Source organism: Dipodomys ordii, unplaced genomic scaffold (genome assembly GCF_000151885.1).
Source record: "Dipodomys ordii isolate 6190 unplaced genomic scaffold, Dord_2.0 Scaffold37, whole genome shotgun sequence".
NCBI lineage: Eukaryota > Metazoa > Chordata > Mammalia > Rodentia > Heteromyidae > Dipodomys > Dipodomys ordii.
Genome location: NW_012267253.1, coordinates 7,810,899 through 7,819,219, shown reverse-complemented (window position 1 = coordinate 7,819,219; position 8,321 = coordinate 7,810,899). Strand labels below are relative to the sequence as shown.

General features: G+C 46.7%; 1 protein-coding gene across 1 annotated transcript in view; it reads right to left on the bottom strand.

Moving 5' to 3' along the window:
- Epcam (epithelial cell adhesion molecule) overlaps positions 1-8,321 on the bottom strand; it is a 36,129-nt gene that overhangs the window by 2,968 nt on the left and 24,840 nt on the right. The window lies entirely within an intron of this gene.

Here is an 8,321-nt window from a genome sequence, read left to right as displayed (position 1 = left end):
CAATAAACCACCAGAAAACCGGAAGTGGCGCTGTAGCTCAAGTGATAGAGCACTCGCCTTGAGCTGAAGAGCTGAAGGACAGCGCCCAGGCCCAGAGTTCAAGCCCCACGGCCGACCAAAAAAAAAAAAAAAGATTTAATCTAAATTTAACAATAGTCATGCCATATACAAATATGAAATACAATCATTAAGATCAAATGACCTAAGATTTGTACTCAACATTTGGGAAATGGCTACTTCAGTAACAAATAATTAGTTGGAAGCACTAACAAATCACCACTGTCAACCATCAAACTAAAACTTGCTTAAACCATTAACCTCCAGGGCTGGGAAGGTGGCTCAGTATAGAGTGCTTGCCTTGTATGCATGAGGCCCTGGGTTCGACTCCTCAGCACCACATAAGCAGAAAAAGCTGCAAGTGGTGCTGTGGCTCAAGTGGTAGAGCACTAGCCTTGAGCTGAAGAGCTGAGGGACAGCGCCCAGGCCCAGAGTTCAGGCCCCACGACTGGTTAAAAAAAAAAAAATCATGAACCTCCAGATTATTCTAGAAGTGGGAAACATTTTTTCTGACAAGTGCCATTTGGGCACTCATATCATCAATACAGCCTACACAATATTATCAACATAGGCAGGGAGCCTGGTTAGTATAAGAAATGAGAGGTGAGCAAGAATGATCAATATGAGCTCAAGGCTTTATTGGGACGGCAGACCTGCCAGGCTGCTCCAAGCAGGGAATGGAGGCAGCAGCCATGAACAGGTATGGGCAAAATTTAAACAAAGTTTTAGGGGGCATTCACATGGGTCACATTACATGGACTACAGGAATTCAGGGAAATGTCACATTCTGAGGAGTGTAATGAGACTTGCAACTGGGATGGGAATTCGTGTATCACACTGGGAAAACAGTACGGCATCTGGGAAACAGAAACTTAACAGATGTTTGTAAACAGGTAGGGACACAGGGCAGGGACTTAATCGGCAAGTTGACTCTGTGACCTTAGAGTCAGCAGATGAGAAACTTATCTGCCCATCATGTACCAAATGATTTGTAGGCCTTCTTACCTGCTTTAGAACAGTTATAATCTTATGCAGGACTGGCAGCCTGTGACAGACAGGCCTAGCAGGTAAAAAATGAACAGCACAGGTCAAAGGACAACAGATCTGACCAGATGGCAAATGGCTTCAAGATAGACCATATGGAATGTAGTCTCTGTGACAAAATGAGAATTACTCAGGAGACAGATCTGAGAATCAGGGTTGGGCAAAAATATCCTTGAGACTCTAATCTCCAAAACTCTGGAAGTGGAGCTGTGTCATTAATGGTAGAGTACCAGACTTGAGGGGGAAAAGTTAGCCCTGGCCCTGAGTTCCAACCCCAGTAACCAGCACAAAAATCAACATCAACAACAAAACACTTTTCAGGACACTAGTCCAGCTTAATTCAACACAGCAATATTTTCTTACAGAGTTGAACAGATTGCTATTTCTCATTTTGCATTGGGAAAGTAAGCCACATGAAAATCATAAATGTTTTTACTGTAGAATCCCACCATTCAGCATGACCTCCTCAAATTCTCAGAGATCTATGTAGGCTCAGCACTGGCTAAAGATCAGAACCTGAGAGTAGAATGGCAGTTTTTCACAGAATGTAAGGTAACCAATTCATTCCTATTCACCCAAGTCTTTCCCCAGTTTAATTACTGAAGTCCCGTTTTTCAGGAAGCCCATGTCCTGGCAAACCAAAATGACAGGTTACTCCATTAGCCCGCATAGTGGTATTCCACCCAAACTGTATTATGCATAAGTTAAAACGTCACTAGAAATAAATACTTTTAAAAAGCCAGGAGCAGGTGGCTCCTGCCTGTAATCCTAGCTATTTAGGAGACTGAAACCCAACAAGCAGAGCACCAGTTTTGAGTGGAAAAAGCTAAGGCACAGCAGACATCCAGGGACATCCAGACCCTGAGTTCAAGCTCTAGTACCGGCGTGCATACGATTATCCTCCCAGGACTGATGATGTACTGCATCCCGTAATCCCGGCACTTTCAGAGGCAAAGATTTGCCACTTCAAAGTCAGCCTGGACTAGTGGTCTCTTAGCAAAACAAAGTTACAGTCAGAAATAACTTTCTCTCTAGTTTGTGTGACTGAGTGGCAGTGCATTTTAAGTCATACTCGCTGCTTCTGCAGTTACTCTACACCCCTGCAAAGCTAATCAATCGGCTTGACGTTAAACTAGATAAAGACAAAAAGTAGGATGGAGAAACAGGTGACCTGAAGAGAAAAAGCTACCTGCCTCCACCATCAACTTGGCACAAATGTATCCTCTTTGAGAATTACTGAGGGGCGGGGGTTAGAGAAGACGCGCGTAGTGGCGCACCCCTGTAATCCTAATCCTCGGGAGGAGGAGGCCAGACCCAACCATAAATCACAACAAAAGTAGAGAGGACGGGGTTGGTAATGTAGATCTACAGGGCCCAGGCGAGCGCTCCGACGCTGCCAGAAGTTGAGACACAGCAAGGTAGTACACACGAGGCTCCCGGAGAGGTTCCGCGCGCTGGGGCGCGCTCGGGTGCGGGGCACGCACGGGTTAATTCTCCAGGCACCAACGTCCGCCCCACGCCCGGACCTGGGCGCAGCACTCCGCGCCGGAACCCCGCGCAGGCCAGGGCCGCCCGTCCCCCCGAGCCGCGCCGTCCCGGCCCGCACCTGCCGGCCCCAGGTACTTGATCACCCCCTGGGTCTTGAACACCTCGCGGGCTGCCAGCAGCGCGTCCTCGCCGTGCGCCGTGTAGAAGTCGCCCCGGTCGAAGAGGCGCACCGTGGTGGTCGGCTTCTCGGGCATGCCCTCGAAGAAGCGCACGAAGCCGGCCTCGGCCGTACCCTCCAGCTGCAGCGTATCCTTCGGCTGCACCGCCATTTCGGAACCTCTTCACAGCTGGGCAGAGAGAAGCGCGCGGCCCGGTTCCCACTACGCCGTTTCCCGCCTCCCCTCCGTCGTCCTTTGGCTGCGTCGGGCCTCTGCGAGCACACCCAATCAGCATCCGGCACTGTGGATCGGTGGGCGGGAGTCCGCAACATCAGCCAATCATAAGCGGTCGCGGCCTAGCGTCCCGCGCACGCTGCAGGCCATTTCTTCTCTACTACGCATGCGTACGGCTCAGATGCGCGGCGAACCAGGGACGCTCCTCCCTAAAAAAAGATAAGGGATTAGTGCGGGTGGAATTTCGGTGGAACGTCTCCGGGACAGGCGGGGATCAGGTGGAAAGTTCCCTGCTGGCATTGAGAGTTACTGCTTGGAATTCAGGGGAATGAAATCTCAAACTTGACAACAAAGAATTCCGCACCCTGGTCTTTTTTTAAAAAATGCTTGTGCCTCTCTCTCCAATTGCCTTTCTTTTCCTTTGTAAGCAAACTTCCATCACCAAGAGTTCAGGCTTAGTCTTCACGGCCTCCCTGCTCGCCAAATCTCCTTTCATCCACCCTTGATTGTGGGGGTTGACTCTTCAACCGTGGGAGACCCTGGATTCAGTCCCACCACGCACAAAAATGAGGGAGAGAGGAGATGAGGGAGGGAAAGCAGGAGGGAGTACAATGCGTTGTCATTTCTGGAGGAAATATTCTTAAAGAGCTTCCCAAATACTCCCGACGGCAGATTCGAATCTGAAACCACTGACCTGCAGACTAACATGCAAATGCTTTGGAGAAGTAGAGAAAGTTTGGAGTGTCTGACGACAGACTACCTTCCCCATGAGTTCCCCACCTGTGGTAGCACTCCTTCCTCTCCCCACAGTCGATCTAGGTCCAGGAACTTCCCTCCCCTTGCAGCTTTTGGCTTCTGCACGTTTTGACCTTGGGCCCTGGCTCTCATCTGAGCTAGGAGAGGGTCTTCCTTCAGTTGGCAGAATGTCTTTTCAGGAAAATCTTCTGGCAGGATTCCTTTGGTGCATTTTCTTCTTCCGGTCCTATCTTTTTGTGATCTCCATTACAATACTTGCCTTTTGTTTTAGGAACCTATCTTTTTTAATAATCACCTGGAAAGACTAGAGTGGATAGTTAGGCTAAAGTGATTCACACCTGTAATCTTAGCTACCCCGGAGGCTGAGATCTGAGGATTGCCTTTGGAAGCCAGCCTGGACAGGAAAGTGCTTGGGACCCTGATCTCCAATTAACTACCACAAAGCTACAAGTGGTGGCTCAAGTGGTACAGCACTAGCTTTGAGGGCAAAAATTCAGGCCTTGAGTTCAAATTTCAGTTCTATCACACACACACACACTGTATATAGTATATTAATTCATAGTATATTAAAATTGGCTAATATTCATCACTTCCTGGTTACCATTTGAGGATGTTATTACCATTTCTGGTAAATTTTATTTTTTTAATTTTTTTTTATTGGTCGTGGGGCTTGAACTCTAGGCCTGGGCACTGTCCCTCAGCTCTTCAGCTCAAAGCTAGTGCTACCACTTGAGCTTCTTCCTCGTTTTCTGAATGGTTTATTGGAGATAAGAATCTCATGGCTGAGCTGGGCGCTGGTGGCTCACGCCTGTAATCCTAGCTACTCAGGAGGCTGAGATCTGAGGATCTCTGTTCAAAGCCAGCCCAGGCAGGAGAGACCGTGAGACTCCTATCTCCAATAAACCACCAGGAAACCGGAAGTGGCGCTGTGGCTCAAGTGGTAGAGTGCTCGCCTTGAGCTGAAGAGCTGAGGGACAGCGCCCAAGCCCAGAGTTCAAGCCCCACGACCGACAAAAAAAAAGAATCTCATGGCCTTTCCTGCCCTAGCTGGCTTTGAACTGAAATCCTCAGATCTCAGCCTCCTGAGTAGCTAGGATTACAGGTGAGAGCCACCACGCCCGGCTTCTGGTAAATTTTAATAAGCATAAAGTACAGAAATTTTGTCTAGTTGGCTAGACAACTAAAAACTAACAGCTGCTACCTTTGCTAGAGAACAATGATCCTTAACCAGACTTAGATGACAGAGAATGATTCCAGACACTATTTTGTCCAGACTGATAACACTGTCCCTAACAATGCTTTTTCTTTCCTACGAAGTGTCTGAAAAGAGGAATATCTGGACTCCTTATAGAGAACACTTAGAAATTGTGGTTTTATTCATTTTGTCTGAGAGGATGTTTTAAACAGGATCTTTTTTTTCCCCAACCACATGCCACATATTTCTGAGAAATGTTTATATTGCAATGAGTTGAAAAATCCCCAGGATACAGACCACTGACTCAAAAACCAAATCTTGATTATAAGGAAATTTATTAGTAAAAGGAAATTTGTCGATAGCCAATTGTAACCATCCAGGACTACTCCCAGTTATCAGGATCCCAGAAGCAGCCCCGAATAGCAACACGCAGGGGTTATTTTATACCCCAAGATGGGGGGGGTGTCACGTAAATGGAATCTTTTCAACTCTCCTATGTTTTGCAAACCAAGCAAAATACAGAAGCAGAATACAGAAGCTAAATATCTGATTGTCAGCAAAAATATGTAGGCACAAGGCCCACCACTCAAAATAGAATCAGCCACCCACAAACTACCTCTTGTCCTAAGTTCTTTTTAGGGGCTTTTTTAAAGTTTGTCTAGCAGATTCTTGTCATGGCTTCCCAGCATCATCACAACCCCTGCCCTGACTTTTTAGCACTATCATGGCTTCTCTTATTAGTGCCCAGTGCCTTATTTTACCTTATTTCAATAAAAAGTTGTTCCACTTTCTGACACTAAACTAGGTCCGTCTCAGAACTGTGGACCCAACAACACAGAACACTTAACTGAAGAAGACTTTGATTCTTTGCCAAGATCAGTAGTGGGAACAAACTCCCAAGTCAACTTCTCAACCCATTGGAGATTAGGAAGTTATAGACCTAAGAGAAGTAAGGGAGAACAGGTTAATGGGGGTGGTGGAGGTATTTGTGTATTTTCTGGGAATTTAGATACTTTCTCTTTTCATTTCTTTTGCTTCTTCCCAATTGTGACAATTACCAGCAGCAAGCAGATAGGATTATAATCAAGTTACAGGTTTTTGGCCATCACTCTTACATTCACCCTAGAGCCAACCATTTTCAGGTAATGCACCTGAGAATTCTAATTTATAGGCATCCTGTCCTCACACATCACATAGGGTCCTGATAGATCATGCATGTCATCAACCTACTCAGGAGGCTGAGCTGTGGAGAATCAAAGTTCAAAGCCAGCCCAGGAAGAAACATCCAGGCGACTACATTTCCAATTAACCAGTAAAAAGCTAGGCTGGAAGTGAGGTTCAAGTGATAGTGCTCCAAACACATTCAAGTAAGCCAGTGAGCATGGAGTCTTTAAGTTCAAGTTCCAGTACCAGAGACAAAAAGAAAAATAAAAAAGAGCAAGATTGAAGGAACACTTATTTCTGAAGGAGAATCACAGACACTGGTAGAAGGGCGAGAGAAAGGATTTAATGTCATTAACTGATTAATAATGCGGGGATGGGGCTGGGAAGGTGGCTCACTGGTAGAGTGCTTGCCTTGTATGCATGAGGGCCTAGGTTTCGATTCCTCAACACCACATAAGCAGAAAAAGCCAGAAGTGGCACTGTGGCTCAAGTGGTAGAGTGCTAACCTTGAGCTGAAGAGCTGAGGGACAGTGCCCAGGCTCAGAGTTTAGGACCCATGACAGACAAAAAAAAAAAAAGAATACAGGGATGAAATAGAGCAGATGTGGCTCAGTGGTAGAGCACTGGTACCTAGCATACAGAAACCCTGGGTTCAATCACCAGTGCTGAAGACACACACAGAGGAAGAGATAGTAAATGTTTGTGGAGAAAGACACTGAGGTCTTTGAAGGCTAATTACAAGAAACACAATTCAGAACACAGAATGAAAGAAATGGAGGTGATACTTCTATTTAAGCCTAGATGGTAACTGAGGCAGGGCAAGGGAATGGATGAAATCATCCAGGAAGAAAAATAGATGGAAGAATGAAGCCTGAAAACATCAGTATTTCAGAGTCAGCAGGATACAAAAATAACTAAGAAAGACAAAGGAAGATAGTTATGTACACAATACTAGGGCGGTTATAACAGTGGTATGCTGCAAAGAATTCATTATCAGTTTAGTAATTCACTGTTGGTTCAAACAGCTGTTAGCAAGAATAGCTTCAGAGCCAGGTGCTGATGACTCACACCTATAAACCTAGCTGTTCAAGAGGCTAAGATCTGAGGATCCAGGTTCAAAGCCAGCCCAGGAAGGAAAGTGAGACTCATTACTAAATAGCCCCCCAAAAACCAGAAGTGGAGCTTCAGAAAAGATATGAGAGGGGGGGAGGATTGGGTGGGGGGGAGAGGATGGGGAGGGATGGGAAGGGGAAACAAAGGAGGAGGCTACAATGCTTGATAAGGAATGTACTCATTATCTTGCCCATGTAATTGTAACCCCTCTGTACAGTATTTTCACAGTAATAAAAAAAAAAGAGATATGAGAGACCCAGGCACCAGTGACTCATCCTGGAACCCTATATGCTCAAGAGGTTGAGATCTGAGAGCTGTGGTTCAAAGCCAGCCCCATCAGGAAAGTCTATGAGACTTTTATCTTCAATTAATCACCAAAGTTCTGGAAATGGAGCTGTGGCTCAAGTAGCATAGCACCAGCCTTGAGCTTGACAGTGCCAAGCACCTGATTTCAAGCCCCAGTTGTAAGATCCACTCCTGGATGGCAAGCAGACTCCACCCTCCTTGCAGCAAAGTCTCCGCCCAGTACCTGAGTTACCTAGGCAACTGGCACACCTGGAAGAGGTCACATCTGCATCCTCTGAGGTCATTTCTGATTTGGATGTGGCCACACCTTTCTCCGCCCATACCCTAGATAAGGCCTAGCCCAGGCCCAGACGCCTTCTTTCCCAGCTCTCTCTCCCACCTCTCTTTCCCAGCTCTTTCCCACCTCTTTCCCAGGTCTTTCCCAGGCCTTTGCCAGCCACATAGAGGGCCAACGTGGCCTGGTGCCAGCCAGAACGATGAATAAACCTACCCCTTACCTGAATATCACGTGTGTGGTGCTGTTCTTACTCGCCTACCTCTTTTTAAAAACCTAACACTAGTACTATCACAAAAAAAAAAAAAAATGAGAAGGCTGGGCACCACTGGCTAATGCCTGTAATCCTAGCTACTGAGGAGGCTGAGATCTGAGGATCACAGTTCAAAGCCAGCCAGGACAGGAAAGTCCATGAAACTCTTTTTTTTTTTTGGTCCGGTCGTGGGGCCTGAACTCTGGGCCTGGGCGCTGTCCCTCAGCTCTTCAGCTCAAGGCTAGCGCTCTACCACTTGAGCCACAGTGCCACTTCCGG